Here is an 18,169-nt window from a genome sequence, read left to right on the forward strand (position 1 = left end):
CTACCCTCCTCGCCTTTAGGCGCACCCTGAAAACCCATCTCTTCAGGGAAGCCTACCCCACCCTCACCTAACAGCCGATCTCCTCCACTCCTCCTACCACTCCATCCCCCACAGCCATTTCCTCCTGTACCACCATCCCCTCCCTCCTAGATTGTAAGCTCAAAAGAGTAGGGCCCTCGAACCCCTCGTGTATTGTTTTGCTACTGTATTGTCTCATGTACTGTCCCCACTATAATGTACAGCGCTGAGCAAACCTTTTGGCGCTATATAAATACTGTATAATAATAATAATAATAATAATAATAATTATTAAAGGCGAAGTGCAGTCAAAACATTCTATTTCATTTTGGATTCAGCATTATTGGAGCCAGGTTTTTTTGTGGTCTGCGTTTCAGGAAGTGATGAAAAATCTCTCCCATAAAGGACAAATACAAGTAGTAGAGTGAAGAAGGGTTAGAATTTCAGTTTTCATTGCTCTCTGTGCCTTTCTGACCCGACAACCGCATACCCCATTTCTTGTGCTTGTGTCACACAGACAGTAAGTGAAGAAACATGGCTGAAACTAAACATTAGTTTGACTCTTTTTAGAGAATGTACATAAAACACAGTAACAAACTACAGCTTAATTTACAAACCATGCGCATGTGTGCTTAACGTGTTGTCGTGGATTACCAGCCAGTGCCTCACTTCCGCTTCCTCCCCGGTTGTAGTGACGTCACTTCCGGAGCACTGTGATTCCCAGCCGGTACAGGAACACACCGAGGACATTATCTCTACCCGGTCTGGGGATGCAGGTGAGTGGGCATTCCACCTTGACAGCCTGGGTTTACCACTGGACACATTTTATGAAGTTTTTGCACAATAAAGACATACCTTGATGTGAGGTTTTTACTGATTCAAAGCCACAATCTCCTCAGCGCTGATCTTTGACATTTATCTAACACTTTGTTCAGTGTGATACTAGCAACAGTGGACAAGTGACCCCCATATTTAGGCCTATGCACTTGGACCTCCTGTTTGGACTCCTTCAACATGTAGTGCCACCAACCATGTATGCTGAATACATAGTGTAGAATATAGTCTCTTACCACATGTTTACGTTCTCAAAATGTTCCTGTGCGTCTCCTCTTTCAAGAAATACATTGGAAGGCCAGAGCTTTGAGTATCAAGGGAAACTGAAGGCTACCAGCCAATAACAGAAGTGGCTACAATTTCATTTTCTGCCAGACTTATAATGTAAGAAAGGAACAAAATGGTAGTTTGATTCAATAGCAATGCTGAGGTTGTGTGGGTGTTTTACTTACTGCAGAGGATGTTCAAGGAAGAAACAGTGCTTTATGAGGAGCAGTGAGATTGTGATGTGCCCTGGAGAGAGAAGCTTCTAATAACTATTTATCATCAGTCATTCTATCTTTATGATGAGATATCCGATCACTGCTAGTCAGTTTTAGAAGATACATTTAACATGCCCTCCTTTCACCAGCACGCTGGCAACAACAAGTCCAACATACTGAAACTGTAGCATTATTATTATTTTTATTATACAGGATTTATAGTGCCAACAGGTTGCACAACACTACAGTATAAAGTGAGACAGTACAGTTGCAATACAATACAAGAGGTTTAGGAGGACCCTACTCATACCAGCTTACAATCTATAGGGAAATATCAGTGACAGCAGAAAAAACTAACTGGTCTTAAACTGGCCAATAATTTTAACCTTTTGTTAAGTATAGATCTCTGTTCATCCTACGCATCTTTAAATTGACTTACTGCTGTAAGTACTATCCCAAGCATCAACTACTCTTTAGGTAAAAATGCTTTATAATATTAGTTTTGAACTTTTTTCCTGCTAGTTTGAGGTCATGTCCCTGTGTTCTTGATCTTGGCCTTATTATTGAAAAGGCTGCCCTCCTGAACCCTATTTTACCCCCTTGATGTATTGATGGGTCTCCCTTTCTCTTCTTTCCTCCAGACCAGTGGTCTCCAAACTGCACCCCCTTGGATACCTTTATCCAGACCTTGGGGCACTATTCCTCCCACTGATGCAAGGCACTATTCCTCCCATTGACACCAACGATGGGGCACTATTCCTTCCACCTGTCTCAATGATGGGACACTGTTCCTCCCACTGATGGAAGGCACTATTTCACCCATTGACACCAACGATGGGGCACTACTCCTTCCACTGATCCCAATGATGGGACACTATTCCTCTCACGAATACAAGGCACTATTCCTCTCACTGACACCAATGGTGGTGCACTATTCCTCCCACTGATGCCAATTATGGGGCGCTATTCCTCCCACTGATACCAATGATGGAGAACTAATATTTCCCCTAACGCCAAACACTGACGTTGGGACATTTTCTACTCCCGCTGGCCACGGTCTGGCCCCTCTAAAGTCTAAAGCATATAACCTTTGCTTAGAAAGTTTGAAGACCCCCTGCTCCAGACTGTACATAAATCTCTCCTGATGTGTGTTACCCTTCAGACCTTTCACCATTTTTGTTACCCATCTCTGGACTTGTTCAATCTTATCAATATCTTTTTGTAACTGAGGTCTACAGAACTGGACACAGTATTTTAAATGAGGTCTAAATAAAGATCTCTGTAGGGGAATCAGGATTGCCTTCATCCTGCTAGTGACCCCTCTAGTGATGCATCCTAAAATTCTATTCACTTTTCCTAAACCCAATTCACACTGATTATTTTGCAGTCATCTGAATTAAGTACCCCCAAATATTTTTCTTTAGTAGTGTTGCCCAGCACTGTACCCCCAATGTTGTACTCTCTCAATGGATGTTTTTTTCCCTAAGTACATTAGGTACATTATTTTACTTTAAGAAACATTGAACTGCAGTTTTCACTGCTTTGACCAATCTTCCTGCAATGCCAAATCATGTTCCATGTTTCAAACACCTCCTCGGATATCAACCCTATTGTGTCATCAGCAAATATACATATTTTACCCACAAAGCCTTCAGTTATATCACTTACAAACACATGAAATGCAACAGGACCTAGTACAGATTCTTGTGGTACCCCACTAGTGACTGGTCTTTGTTCCAAATGAACCCCATTTACAACCACGCTCTGGCATCTAACCTTTAGCCAACTGCATATCCACTGAACCCCCCAAGGGCAAGTCCTAGCTTGTACAACCTTTTTGATTGGATCACTACGTGGAACTATATACAAGGTTGTGCTGAAATCTAGAAAGGCTATATCTACAGTCACTGGTCTAAATCATTTATGATCTAGTCTGTATATATATTATACAAAACTTTCTTGTTCAATTTTCTTTAGATTTTCCTTTAACTATGTAGTGCAAGGGCCTGCCTGATTGCATACAAATCGAAAGAGTTTAGGTTTGACCTCATATTATATGGTTTTGGTAAATCTAAAGGAAAAATTGTACAATGTATGGCCAGCCATAGTAAATAAATAAAAAACCTGTAACTGTTGAGACATTTCACATAAAACAAAGTAATACTAAGAGCCTAAAGACCTAAGGCAATATAGTATGTGTGCTGGATGGATGCATAGCTTGGGATTTCACATGGCAGTTCATTTCACAAGTCTCTGTGTAACCCAAGAAACACATTTTGCAATAATAAATAAACTAATGGTTGAATTTTGTGTATGTGTGCAAATATATTACAATATGCTTTGAAAATCCCAGTATTTGATAAATACCAGTGGCCTTTCTATCCTCCTTCATGGCAAGACAGAATAATAAAGAATTTAGCTATTGTTAATATTGGTTAAAAGTGTACACTAACAAAACCCTAAATGCAATTCTTAATGTCCAGCTTTGCTCAGTGATACAATAAACGTGAGCGCATGAAAAAAAACTGATACACCATGCACTTATCTTGTAATGCCAGTTCTCTAAAGCTCTACCTGTGAATGAATGGAGAATGGAACCATGACTGGGATCCAAACTAAGCAAAATGGCTTATTGCAGGTACCCTTTTTATAACCTGAGCAGATGATTTTAGCTTTCAAAAGGTTTACCACTACCGTAAAGAGAAGCACCATCCAAAATGGGAAGTTCCGCTTTAAGGCCTCGCCCCCCACTCCCTGTTAAGGATTGGCACCTTTGGGGAGGGGGATACCTAATTTTGACATGTAATTGCTCCCACTTCTACTGCGATGGTCTAGGTGATCAGAAGCGGAAATTCAGAAATCCTCCCCCGCAGTCTGTCAGGACACATGACAGGTTCCAGAAGACTGTGGGACCATTCACCAGGCGCAGCGCTGCTCGCTCATGAGCAGTGGGCACCTAGCTGTGAAGCCGCAAGCTGCCACAGCTGGGTGCCCACACTGAGCCCTGGTTCACACTGATGCGGTGCGGAATTCACAGCGATTTCTGTGCAAATTCCGCACTGCATCAGAATAGCACTCCGTCATGCGAACTGCTGTGGGTGTGTATATTAAGTTAACAACACCCCGAAAGTGTCCACAAAACGCGGTGCGATGTGCAGAATCGGATCGCATACGTATGAATACCCATGCGATCCGATTCTAGTGCGGGCCCAAAAAAGGATCCTCACCTTTTTGGTGTGGTGCGATTAGAGCCATACAAAATGTATGGCTCCAATCGCACCGCAGACAAATCACATGTGATTTGCACAGGAATGCGGTGCGGTTTTCGTGCGAATCACATGCGATATACCGCACCGCATATATGTGAACCCAGGCTTAAGATGATGGCGCCAGGGACAGGACAGCCGATTAACTCAGCTGAAGGGAGGATACCGCTGGAGCCAGGTGAGTAGCTGTTTTTTCAAAAGTTGACAGCTTCAGTTTTGACTTATTTTTTTCACTGGAGACTGGAGCTCCGCTTTAAATAAAATGTGCGGATTGTGGTACGCTGTACGATACTTGCATGCATCTGGTAATTGTGTAGTCATCAGTGCTCTGGAGAGCAGGCTGTATAGACAAACACTTAGCTTTGTGTGCAGGTTTACATGGTAGATTTAAAGTAATATTCTGTACCATGTATTCCCTTTAGTTTAATGTATGACTATACAGGCCAGGCATGAATGGGAAAGGCCAGTCACACAAGACAGTTCAGCTGTGGGCCACTGCCTTGCTGAACAAAGTGCAATGCACAATATAAACACTCCTAGACAGAAGGTTGTGCAATACACAGACAGCGTGTACAGGAAAAAATCTTTTAATAAGTTGCTGTAACTAACCAATTTCTAACAAAGGGTAAAATAGACTACAGTATATAGATTCATCCATTTACAATTCAGAAAGGAGTGTGTTGAGAGCTTTGTCAGACATATTTTGAACCTATGACACATTTCTGAAAGAGTTTCTTTCATATTACCTGTACCTAATTCAGGCAAGCACTTGCACCGGTTTTTGTAACATTACTGACACAGGTGACAAATTCAGTGCCCCTGGTAAGAAGGTTCACCTCCTCTCTTTGTCCTGTTTACTATTACCGTTAAAAGTGAAAGTAAAGAAAATCCCAAAATTCTAGGTTGTCCCCAGAAATGTAATAGAGGGGAAATCTTCCAATGGGGACACTAGTTATGGTGATCTGGGGGTCCCCAAGGAATTCCAACGTTTTATCTATAGTTCTACTTTAAGAACTTGTCACTATGCCAGTAACAGATTCCCAGATCAAGAAACTGGTGATAATTAAGATGAGCTCTGAGCTGGCATACTGAGGTACAGAGGTGTGGGGCATATCTATGCCAGGAAGCTGTCATGTATCTGACAGCTTCCACACAGGGCTGTACCCCAGGTCCCATTCACCTGCCAACTGGGAAATTCCCAGTCCAAATGTAATTGTATACAAAGGGGCTGGAGATAGTAGTGATGTCATTACACAAAAAAGGCAATGCCCATATTTGAGAAATTTATTGTATTATGGGGTAGGTAGAGGCTGATGGAGAACTGAGAGACTATTGCTCCATCTGGTCCACCTTGCCGTTCACTGATAGTGCACAACAGTGGCTGGATTTGAAAGCAGTTTGGACTGAACAGTGGCTATGGATCCATCCACTGCAGTTTTCAGTCAACAAATGGCTAGGAGGACCTGATGAGGAGCTAGTCTCTCAGTTCCCCATCAGGCTCTGCCCACCCCTACTATAAAGCTCTTCAGCCATGTGCCTGCCGGTATGATGGGTACAATGGCCAGGGAGGAAGCACAGCAAGGAAGGAGATTCCAGTATGTACTCTCTGACCTTAGTGCCTGGGACCACAAAATTGATGTACCTGTCATAAACAGAATTGGTGCTTTTAGTTCGAAAGTAAACACAAGTCACACAGGTGTCTTCAATAGCCCTTTTAAATTCCCCTATACATTACCTATAGCAGCCATCCAGCAATGTTAAAATTAAAATAGAAAACAAACTAAGTATGCGGAGGTCCACTTCTAGTAAGCATTCTACATAGACGGAAATATTCCTGCGACTTATGTTTAACTGATCTGTTTGATAGAAATGCTCTGTGTACAAGGGACAATAACAACACAGAGGTATTACTTTAGGCTCCATGTACACAGGACGCTTCTGAACGATGGAAACTGACTGCTGGAAAATGTAGGTTAAAAAACGTCTGTTTAGCCACGTTTGCATACCGCGCTTATGAGCGTTGCATTTAGAAGTGTTTTTTTAAAGATGGCCTCAGGAGACCTTCCAAAATGCCAAGAATGCACTGAAAAACAGTAAAAAAAATGTACTATTTCAGACATTTTGAGAGAAATAGAGAGAGCAGAAGCAGAGAGAACAGTATTTGTTGAGATTAGCTGAATTTGAGTACTGGGAAAACGCTTTGCAAGCCTTTTTCATGATGAAAAAAGGCTCTGGGCAGCATCTGGAAATGGAAGAGTTAAAACATTTTTCCAAAACGTTTATAAACACGGTTAGCCGCGTTTGGCATTTGAAACGCTAATAAAATCTACTCCTGAACGCAAGTTTGAAGCATAAAAAAAAAAAAAAAAAACGACTGTAAACTCAACTGCCTGTAAACGACACAGTGTACATGGACACATAGGAAAACATTAGGGAGAGCTCAGGGGCTGCTATTTAAAAAAAAAAAAGCAAAAAACCCAGAAAAGCTCCTGAACGTGAGTTTATCAGCTGCAGTGTACATGGAGCCTTAGGTGCTGATAACTTTTTTTTTACCTAAAGGCTCCATTATGGATTACAGGATTTCTGGGGTTAAGTCACAGGAATATTTTGGAAAATGCTGATAATTCTTAAACAGCACTGCCAATCATTGTTATCACCTTTGGGCTATAGTGTGCCAAAGATTGCTGTGGCTTACCACCCAAACACAGTATACAAAAGGCTCAGTTTACCAAAGCCTTAACTCAAGGATAATGATCTTTATTTCAGCCATGTGACTGTCATTTTCAGATGGGACTGGATTATACTGAACTATCACTTTTTAAAAAATAAGGATCTTCACCTTGGTGTGTTCGCTTTGTGAAAGGAAATTAAAGTGTTGGGTGTTAGCTAAGAGAATTTTAGTATTGATTCATTACAGCTGGGTATAATCCATTACTTGATGAACATGATGGATACACTTTTGTTGCATGTTGTTCATTAACATAAAGAGGCACATTTGGATACATACAGCCTATAACTGACCATAGATCAGTTGTATTGGCACATTTAGATATATACAGTACACCACTGACCATAGATCAGATAAGAAGCACATTTTGATACACACCGTATACCACTGACCATAGATCAGTATATTACTGACAATAGATCAGCCCCATGAGAGACACAAACAAAATATTACTGAGCACAGTTCAGCACCATAAGCAGTAAATTTAGATACTTACAATATAGTATCGGCTACAAATCAGCCACATAAGAAGCACACTTACATTACAGCACGGACCATAGATCTGGCCTACAAGAAGCACATTTGGATACATACAGTATATAACTGACCACAGCTCAGCTCCAGAAGACAAACATTATACAAAGAACCAAGGATCACCCCCAAAAGAGGCATATTTAGATACATACAGTATATTACTGACAACAGATCACAGTATAAGGGGCACATTTAGATACATACACCATAGATCAGCCACATAAGTTGTAGGTTTAGATACTTGCGATATAGTAATAACTACAAAGCAGCCACATAAGAGGCACATGTATATTATAGTACTGGCCAGCTGTAGAAGGTACCTATAGTATATAATTGCCCATAGATCAGCTGTAAAAGAGGCACGTATATATATATATATATATATATATATACATATACATACATACATACATACACACACTGATAAATACTACCCACAGAGTAGTCCTAGAACAGGCACATTTATATACATACAGATAATTACCACCCACAGAGTAGTCCTAGAACAGGCATAATTACATACATCCTCCATATGACTATCAATTGCCCCTTCAAGAGGCATATTTACATGTTCCATGTAATGACCATAGAAGATCCCTTTAAGAGGCATATTTAGATACAGACTGATAGTTACTGCCCATAGATTGGCACTATAAGAAGCACATTTAAATACATCCTCTATATAATGACCTTTGAATGGCCGTACAAAAAGGCACATTTAGATACATCCTCTATATAAGGGCCATAGAATATCCCTATAAGAGGCACATTTAGATACATCCTCTATATAAGGACCATAGAATATCCCTATAGGTGACACATTTAGATACATCCTCTATATGAGGACCATAGAATATCCCTATAGGTGACACATTTAGATACATCCTCTATATAAGGACCGTAGAATATCCCTATAAGAGGCACATTTAGATACATCCTCTACATAAGGATGGTAGAATAACCCTATAAGAGGCACATTTAGATACATCCTCTATATAAGGACCATAGAATATCCCTATAAGATGCACATTTAGATTCATCCTCTATATAAGGATCATAGAATATCCCTATAGGTGACACATTTAGATACATCCTCTATATCAGGTCCATAGAATATCCCTAGAGGTGACACGTTTAGATAAATCCTCTATATAAGGACCATAGAATATCCCTACAGGTGACACATTTAGATACATCCTCTATATGAGGACCGTAGAATATCCCTATAGGTGACACATTTAGACACATCCTCTATATGAGGACCGTAGAATATCCCTATAGGTGACACATTTAGATACATCCTCTATATCAGGACCATAGAATATCCCTCTAGGTGACACATTTAGATACATCCTCTATATAAGGACCATAGAATATCCCTCTAGGTGACACATTTAGATACATCCTCTATATAAGGACCATAGAATATCCCTCTAGGTGACACATTTAGATACATCCTCTATATGAGGACCATAGAATATCCCTCTAGGTGACACATTTAGACACATCCTCCATATGAGGACCATAGAATATCCCTATAGGTGACACATTTAGATACATCCTCTATATCAGGTCCATAGAATATCCCTATAGGTGACACATTTAGACACATCCTCTATATCAGGTCCATAGAATATCCCTATAGGTGACACAATTAGATACATCCTCTATATCAGGTCCATAGAATATCCCTATAGGTGACACATTTAGATACATCCTGATTATTATTGCCCATAGAATGGCCTATAAGAAGCACATACTGTATATAGACTGGCCCCCATAGATAATGGTGTGCAGTGTGTCTGGTGTAGTAGTCCTTGTGTGGGATGATGGCTGGAGATGTATGGAGGATGGGGTGCCATGCCACATATGTGGGTGTTGAAGAGATGAACCCCTCTCTCCCATCTACCTGTTGAAGTTGTACATGGAGCCCTGCACCTCTCCTCCTCCCACTGCGGGCTCCTCATAGGGGGCTCATCGTCCAGGACACCCCACCATAGAGTCCTCCTGGGACAGTCCTCCCAGGAAGGAGCAGTACCTGGCAGTAGGCGCACACTTGGCCTCTCAGCACCCACCTGTTGCAGCTCTCGGACTGGGATTCGTAGGCTCAGCAGGAAGGCAGGGGGAGCCCAGGAGCGGACTCGTGCAGTCCTATTCGGCGTGTCGGCAGAGTCCAGGAATAAGACGAGGTGAGTGTCTGGGTCGGCTCTCCTCTTCTATACGTCGCTCTGCTATTCCCCAGCAGCAGCTCCTATGGAGTCTACATCACACAGCGGCTGCTTCTGAGCCTGCACTTTTACTGACATCTAGTGGGCGCGGTCTGGAAGTACAGATGCGAGGTCTCTGCAGATATCCAAGGCTGCTGCTGACAATGTTCTCCCATCATTGCCATCTATCAATGCTATAAAGCTGACTTCAGGAAGAAGTATCAAACCCAAAAGCAAGCATTGCTTGTATTGCAGCTTACCATTTCTTAGATGTGATGGCTGTATTCATTTCCTTCTTAGGCTTTCTTTCTTCTAGTTTCATCTGGTGACTGAGCCAGCAACTCTGCTGTTTTTCAGAAGTTCAAGCTCTCCAGCAGAATGTAGCAGTTTACATTCTACTGCTTCAGGGTGGCAGGGCTGCGCAAAATCACACACACACGCAGCACAGTGGCTAAATGGTTAGCATTTCCGCCTGGCAGAGCTAGGGTCATTGGTTCAAATCCCAGCCATGGCACCACCTGCCTGGAGTTTCCATGTTCTCCCTGTGCCTGCGTGGGTTTCCTCCAGGTACTCCGGTTTCCTCCCACACTCCAAAGACATGCTGGTAGGTTAATTGTATCCTGTCTAAATTGGCCCTAGTATGTGTATGTATGAATGTGAGTTAGGGACCTTAGATTGTACACCCCTTGAGGGTTAGGGACTGATGTGAATGTACAATATATATGTAAAGCGCTGCATAAATTGACAGTGCTATATAAGTACCTGAAATAAATAAATATACGTGATTTTGTATGTCTGGCTAGGGGGCGCGCGCGCACTGCCCTACCTGCTCTGCCATTGGCAGCTACAGCTGTCGATCGCCGGCACCCGGCGATCGTCGACGAACGCTGACAGGGGAGAGCTCTATATGTAAACAATACAGATCTCTCCCCTGTCAGCACAAGCATGCTGCTTTGTATTGCTCTGCCCAGTAAAGCACACAGTAAAACAGCACTCAGTTACCCCTTTGATCACCCCAGATGTTAACCCCTTCCTGCCCAGTGCCATTAGTACAGTGTCAGTGCTTTTTATTAGCACTGATCACTGTATTAGTGTCACTGAGGATGTCAGTAGCAGTTAGTCAGTCCCCCCCCCAGTGTCAGAAGGCCCACCACAGTCCCGCAGTCTCGCTGTAAGTCGCTGATTGCTGCCATTACTAGTATAAAAAAAAAAAAAAATTCCAGTATACAGTTGCAAGAAAAAGTATGTGAACCCCTTGGGATTACGTGGAGTTTTGCATGAATTGGGCATGTTTTACAGCGGGGATGAGGTTTTGATGTTGGTGTGCTGTGCTTTTTTTTCTCCACACATAGTGTTGTGTGTTCTTCCCAAACAACTCAATCTTGGTTTCATCTGTCCACAGTATATTTTGCCAGTAGTGCTGTGGAACATCCAGGTGCTCTTTTGCAAACTTCAAACGTGCTGCAATATTCTTTTTGGACAGCAATGGCTTCCTCCGTGGTGTCCTCCCATGTACTCCATTCTTGTTTAATGTTTTCCTTATTGTAGATGTGTCAACAAAAATGTTAGCATGTGCCAGAGATTTCTGTAGGTCTTTAGCTGACACTCTGGGATTCTTCTTTACCTCATGCAGCATTCTGCGCTGTGCTCTTGCAGTCATTTTTACAGGACGACCAAGCCTAGGGAGAGTAGCAACAGTGCTAAACTTTCTCCATTTGTAGACAGTGTCTTACCGTGGACACATGAACATCAAGGCTTTTGGAGATACTTTTGTAACCCTTTCCAGCTTCATGCAAGTCAACAATTCTTGATCGTAGGTCTTATGAGAGCTCTTTTCTGTGAGGCATGGTTCACATCAGACAGTGCTTCTTGAAACCAGTAAACCCAAAACAGGTGTGTGTTTTTTAAGGGCAGGACAGCTTTCAGCAACACATCCAATATCATCACACTGATTGGAGTCAAGGTTGGCTCAATCCTGGCTCCAATTAGCTCTGGGAGAAGTCATTAAGCTAGGGCCTCATATACTTTTTCCTCCCTGCACTGTGAATGTTTACATGTTATGTGCAATTAAACCATGGCAACATCTAATGTTTGTGTAGTATTATGTTCAGCAGATTGTGTTCTTCTATTGTTGTGACTTAGATGACGTTCAGAGCACATTTTATGCCCAATTCATGCAAAACTCCACGTAATCCCAAGGGGTTCACATACTTTTTCTTGCAACTGTATATACCACCATTTGTAGACGCTATAACTTTCATGTAAACCAATTAATTTACACATATTGGGATTTTATTTTAGCAAAGACATGGAGCAGAATACATATTGGCCTACATTTATGATGAAATTAGATTTTTAAAATGTTTTTACTGGATATGTTTTATAGCAAAAAGTCAAATATATTTGTTTGTTTGTTTTTTTTTGTTTTTTCAAAATTGTCAGTCTGTTTTTGTTTATAGCAAAAAAAATAGAAAACGTAGAGGTGATCAAATACCACTGAAAGAAAGCTCCATTTGTGGGAAAAAAAGACATAAATTTCATTTGGGTGCAGCGTTGTATGACCACGCAATTGTCAGTTAAAGTAACACAGCTTCGCATCGCAAAAATTGGTCTGGTCAGGAAGGGGGGTAAATCCTCAGGAGGGCAAGTGGTTAAAATGATCAAATGTTGGTACAAAACACCTGAGGTTCTTCATGCTTTCAACCCGAGTCCTTCTCCTGTCTGCTGGCGCTGTGGTAAGGATTCAGGTTCTCTCTATCATATTTTTTGGACTTGTAAATCTATTGTTCCTTTTTGGGAGGATGTCCGTTCCTTGTTGCAATCAATGCTGCATGCCTCGCTCCCTTTTGACCCTCTGCATTTTTTGCTGGGCTTGCCATTCCCGGGTCTATCTAATCCAGCCAGAAAACTTGCTGCTCACGTGTTGACCGCGGCCAGGAGAAGTATTCCTATGGGTTGGTTATCTTCTACTCCCCCCACACTGCTGACTTTGTACAAACTTATTGCTAAAGTAAGACGGATGGAGTATTTGACTGCTTTACATAATTGTTTGTCTGCTGTATTTGAGTTGATTTGGCTCCCGTGGGATTCCTTCATTTCCTCTTTGCCGGCTCGAATCTAAGATCCTGATTGTTTCTGCACTGATTTTGTATGACTTTGTATGATTCTATTGGACATGATTATATGTAGTTATGCCATCGATGTTTCTCTCTGTTCTGTTTATAAATTACTTATTTGAAAACCAATAAAAATTGTTAATACAAAAAAAATGATCAAATGTTATTTATTCATGTATAACCTTTATCCCAAAAAGGAAAAAAATGTTTTCTGTTATACAGTGTAAGCTGGAATTTAACTTCCATTTATTCATATTCAAATCTGCTAAAACATTTATCACTCCCATCCAACCCCCCTCCCCCAGACTGACAATGCTCCTGCCTGTAGTGTCTTGTGCTCATTCCTCCAAGGAGGTGTTTCACTAATACAGGAGGTGTGTAACTGACCAGATCACCAGGTGAAAACCGAGGGAACAAAAACAAAGAAAAGGAAACTGATGCAGGCACCACATCTAATGATTGGTAAACTGCAATTAAATCCATTCTTGGTTTTGGGCTTAATACCACTTTAAACCTCAAATTACCTGTGATCCTGCAATATCCAAAAAGAACTGTGGAGATACAAGTATTGTCATTGTGGGCACGTCAGTGATGTTAGATCTAGACCCCAACTGAATCATGTTTAGTTTTCTGAATCAAAGTGTATTGTAAACAATGTTTTTTTTTCTTAATCCATTTTGTTTACATAAAGTTGTATTGGGTATTTCCTTGTATAACAACAAACTGGAAAACATCTATCACAGACCAATAACTAAGATTAGGGTTACCATTCCATGATGGAGAAGTGGAGGGAGAAAGCACCCAACCAACTGAGTTAGCTATGTCATGATGTCAAGTAAACACTGAAAAATATCAATGGATACCCCAGGGTACTTATTCCCGCGGATCACCATCTTCATTGATTATAGGGAGAAACCATGTGATCTGCGAATAGGAATCAATCATTTTTTTACAGCTATCACTATTGTAGCAAAAAAGAATACAGTGATTGTCAGTCTCCTCAGCAGACCCCTGGGTATGAGATATGCATGCTTACATTGTGCCAAGCTGGACCAATATAAATATGCAGTAAAGCTCATACCTGGAGATCAGTTTTAAGTCAAGCCCATATTTAATTGTATGTGTATTTTCATTTGTAATAAAGAAATCCTTTTTCTTATAACCTGCATTTGGGAAATGTATCACTGTAGCACCTGAAAAGTCCCAGTCATCATTTCTAGTTATATTCTTGTTACAGTAAGGGTTGTGCTTTGATGACCAAGGTGCTGGTCCAGATATACCCTATATATAGGATGCTCTTATTGTACAGTCAGCTCCAGGACTGTTGCTCAGGATCGGCTTCCTGATAATGCCAGTAGTGGGCCATGCTTGGGTAGTGGGCAATGCTTCTAGTATCAAGAAAGGTTGTATGTCACAAGGTGACAACTCAGAAGCACCACAATTAGTAGATAGTCCTCACTCCATAAGAGGGCTTACCTGAATAAGGACCTGAATAAAGATCAAACACAACTTTTAAAATTAAACTAAGAAGGTAAAGGTTATACAAGATTGGCTTTAGATCTAATTTTTGCCTGGAGATGGTTTTTAATCTAATGAAATGTCTAACCTGCAATATGAGCCCTTTGTCAACAACTGTTTGATATCATGCACAGGCCATAACTACAGTATGTTTGATAGCACTCATTGCAAAACCATTAGGGGTTCCCTCTGCCTCTCCATCTCCTTCTCAATTCCCCCAGAGATACCAAATACATATTGTTTTTTATAGAAATACATTCATTTTGTACTACATTTTTTTCCACATAGTATTACTACCTGTGTACTTCACCACAGAGCTAGACAGTTTCTGGATCCCACAAAGACCATATAACAGTAGTGATGCTATTAAGGAGGAACTGACAGCTTGTGACACCTCATCGCCGCTCAGACCACGAGGAGGTCTGGCGGCCATTTTACTTTAGGTCAGTAACACACTTTTTACCTTGTACTTTCTGGCTCTTGCCAGTATTATTACTGACCTGTCCTATATTAATTTTGCTGCTAATAAAGTTTGACATACTACACTATGGGTACTCTCCCATCTTTTGCCCCTTACTGAGGGGTTACCAGACCAGCAGACACAGCCTTCAGTGCATACTACACCCAGAGGAGGGAGTCTTCACCTGGTTGATTTACCCTGATCCTGAGGAGGTCCTCTGAGTCCAGCAGACCATCGCTTGATGACACCCCTTCCTGAGGGAGAACGACACCTGCGGATTTTAATACACATATGCGCATTTCCTATGCGCGGTCGGTGAGTGCGCATTTCTGTCATTTCTACTGGATTTTTCACAGCTGTGTCCACCATCTGGTTATCATTGTATCAATTGAGATATTGCACAAACTTTTTAGAACAAACTTTTTAAGAACAAACTATTTGTTTGACATTTTTAGCGCTGCACTTTATTTACTATTTAGTAGTGATGCTATTGCTGGCGGCAACTCACCAACAGTACCAGGACAGGCTCCTCCAGCTCCGAGGGAAAAGATGTGGAACTGCAACCCCCTCCCCTGCTACTACTGTGTGCCCTAGACTGGTTGTACTGCCTTGCATCCATTCCCTACCCCCTTGCTCTAATTGCCTTTGGTCGGCATGGAAAGTGCACTGGACATGCACGGCTAATTATTTGCTTTCTAGAAGTTAGAAGGTACAGTAGTTGCATGTGTGATTTGCATCAGATGTGGCTGGATAGGGTGGAGAGAGTGCAGGGTGGAGCACAATGTGACAGAGGAGGCATAAAGGTGCCAATGATTTGGAGTGTGTGTGCGGTGAGGTGCCCCCACCTCCTGCTGCGCCTGACGCAGCTGCCCCTCCTGCCCATTCATTGTCCCAGTCCTGCTCACTAATAGAGTAGTGTATAACACTCACCTGCTTGTATGATAGCCATCTCTAGCTGGCTGAACCAGAGACATGTTGCCCCATCTCTGCTCCCTCATTGGCAAATGGGATTCTCCATAATTTCAGTCAGTGAGGTAAGGATGCTAAAGGAGCAGGTTAATGGTCTCTTTAATGATCCTATTGCTGGTGATTTGCCATGGTGGTGTGACATGGCCTTAAGCAATTCAAATGATCTATATATAAATATATCAGCCCTCACAATCAAGCTGAAATACATTTTCACTGCATGGCTTTTCACAAAATGTTCAGTACAAGCAGCCACAGATATATTTCTTTTCTCTGAATAATGTACTCTGCATGACTCATCTATCTCTTGGAAAACATTGCTCATATCAATAGATTTAAATAATTGCTAACTTTAACAGAAAAAAGTGAGTATCTTATAGTGCCACCATGTGGTCTGAACCTGAACATGTTTAGCCTTGCTATACATATGTATGAGTTCTATATGAAAATGTATTCTCTGCCTCTCAACTTCAATGCAGTTTAGACTATTGCTGTGCTTTATATAAATTCCACTCAAAGTAAATAATAGGCAGCACTCTAAACAGCTAACTTTTTAGAATTTCATATATTTATGAAAGAAAGCATCATATTAAGACATAACAGTAAATCAAAGTACACTATATTGCCAAAAGTATTGGGCCAGCCCTCCAAATCATTGGATTCAGGTGTTCCAATCACCTCCATGGCCACAGGTGTATAAAATCAAGCACCTAGACATGCAAACTGCTTCTACAAACATTGGTGAAAGAATGGGTCGCTCTCAGGAGCTCAGTGAATTCAAGTGTGGTACCGTGATAGGTTGCCACCTGTGCAATAAGTCCATCTGTGAAATTTCCTTGCTACTAAATATTCCACATTCAACTGTTACTGGTAATATAGCAAAGTGGAAGCAACTAGGAACAATAGCAACTCAACCTCAAAGTGGCAGGCCACATAAACTGACAGAGCGGGGTCAGCGCATTGTGGTGTGCACAGTGCGCAGAAGTTGCCAACTGTCTGCAGAGTCAATAGCTAAAGATCTCCAAGCTTCATGTGGCCTTCAGATTAGCACAACAACAGTGCTTAGAGAGCTTCCTGGAATGGCTTTCCATGGCCGAGCAGCTGCATCCAAGTCTTACATCACCAAGTGCAATGCAAAGCGTCGGATGCAGTGGCGTAAAGCACGCCGCCACTGGACTCTAAAGCAGTGGAGACGTGTTCTCTGGAGTGATGAGTCATGCTTCTCTGTCTGGCAATCCAATGGACGTGGCTGGGTTTGGCGGTTGCCAGGAGAATGGTACTTGCCAGACTGCTTTATGCCAAGTGTAAAGTTTGGTGGAGGGGGGATTATGGTGTGGGGTTGTTATTCAGGGGTTGGGCTTGAGCCATTATTTCCAGTGAAGGGAACTCTTAAGGCGTCAGCATACCAAGACATTTTGGACAATTTCATGCTCCCAACTTTGTGGGAACAGTTTGGGGATGGCCCCTTCCTGTTCCAACATGTCTGCACACCAGTGCACAAAGCAAGATCCATAAAGACATGGAGGAGCGAGTTTGGGGTTTAGGAACTTGACTGGCCTGCACAGAGTCCTGACCTCAACCAGATAGAACACCTTTGGGATGCATTAGAGAGGAGACTGCGAGCCAGGCCTTCCCATCTGATATCAGTGCCTGACCTCACAAATGCGCTTCTGGAAGAATGGTCAAACATTCCCATAGACACCCTCCTAAACCTTGTGGACAGCCTTCCCAGAAGAGTTGAAGCTGTTATAGCTGCAAAGGGTGGGTCAACTCAATATTGAGCCCTGCAGACTAAGACTGGGATGCCATTAATGTTCATGTGCATGTAAAGGCAGGTGTCCCAATACTTTTGGCAATATAGTGTACATGCACAGGTTCTCCTTGCAGTTCCTCTATTTAGACTATTGTTTCTCAAACTTTTTTCAGTCAAGGCACCTTTTAAAATTCTGAAAACTCTCGAGACGCCCCATTCAAAATAGTTAAAAAACAGAACAAATAGTTTTACATAACACAGCAGCATCCACACACATAGGACACCGG

The 18,169-nt window shown here is 41.8% G+C and overlaps 1 protein-coding gene across 4 annotated transcripts in view; it reads right to left on the bottom strand.

Moving 5' to 3' along the window:
- ANKRD6 (ankyrin repeat domain 6) overlaps positions 1-10,148 on the bottom strand; it is a 286,595-nt gene extending 276,447 nt beyond the window's left edge. For all 4 annotated transcript variants that reach the window (XM_089691294.1, XM_089691296.1, XM_089691290.1 and 1 more), the window contains exon 1: positions 9,938-10,148. The gene's annotated coding sequence lies outside the window, so the exon portion shown is untranslated. The remainder of the gene's footprint in view (positions 1-9,937) is intronic.
- Positions 10,149-18,169: the final 8,021 nt, after the last annotated feature.

Source organism: Staurois parvus, unplaced genomic scaffold (assembly GCF_062004578.1).
Source record: "Staurois parvus isolate SC_StPar_1 unplaced genomic scaffold, SC_StPar_1.0 ptg000561l, whole genome shotgun sequence".
NCBI classification, from domain to species: Eukaryota; Metazoa; Chordata; class Amphibia; order Anura; family Ranidae; genus Staurois; species Staurois parvus.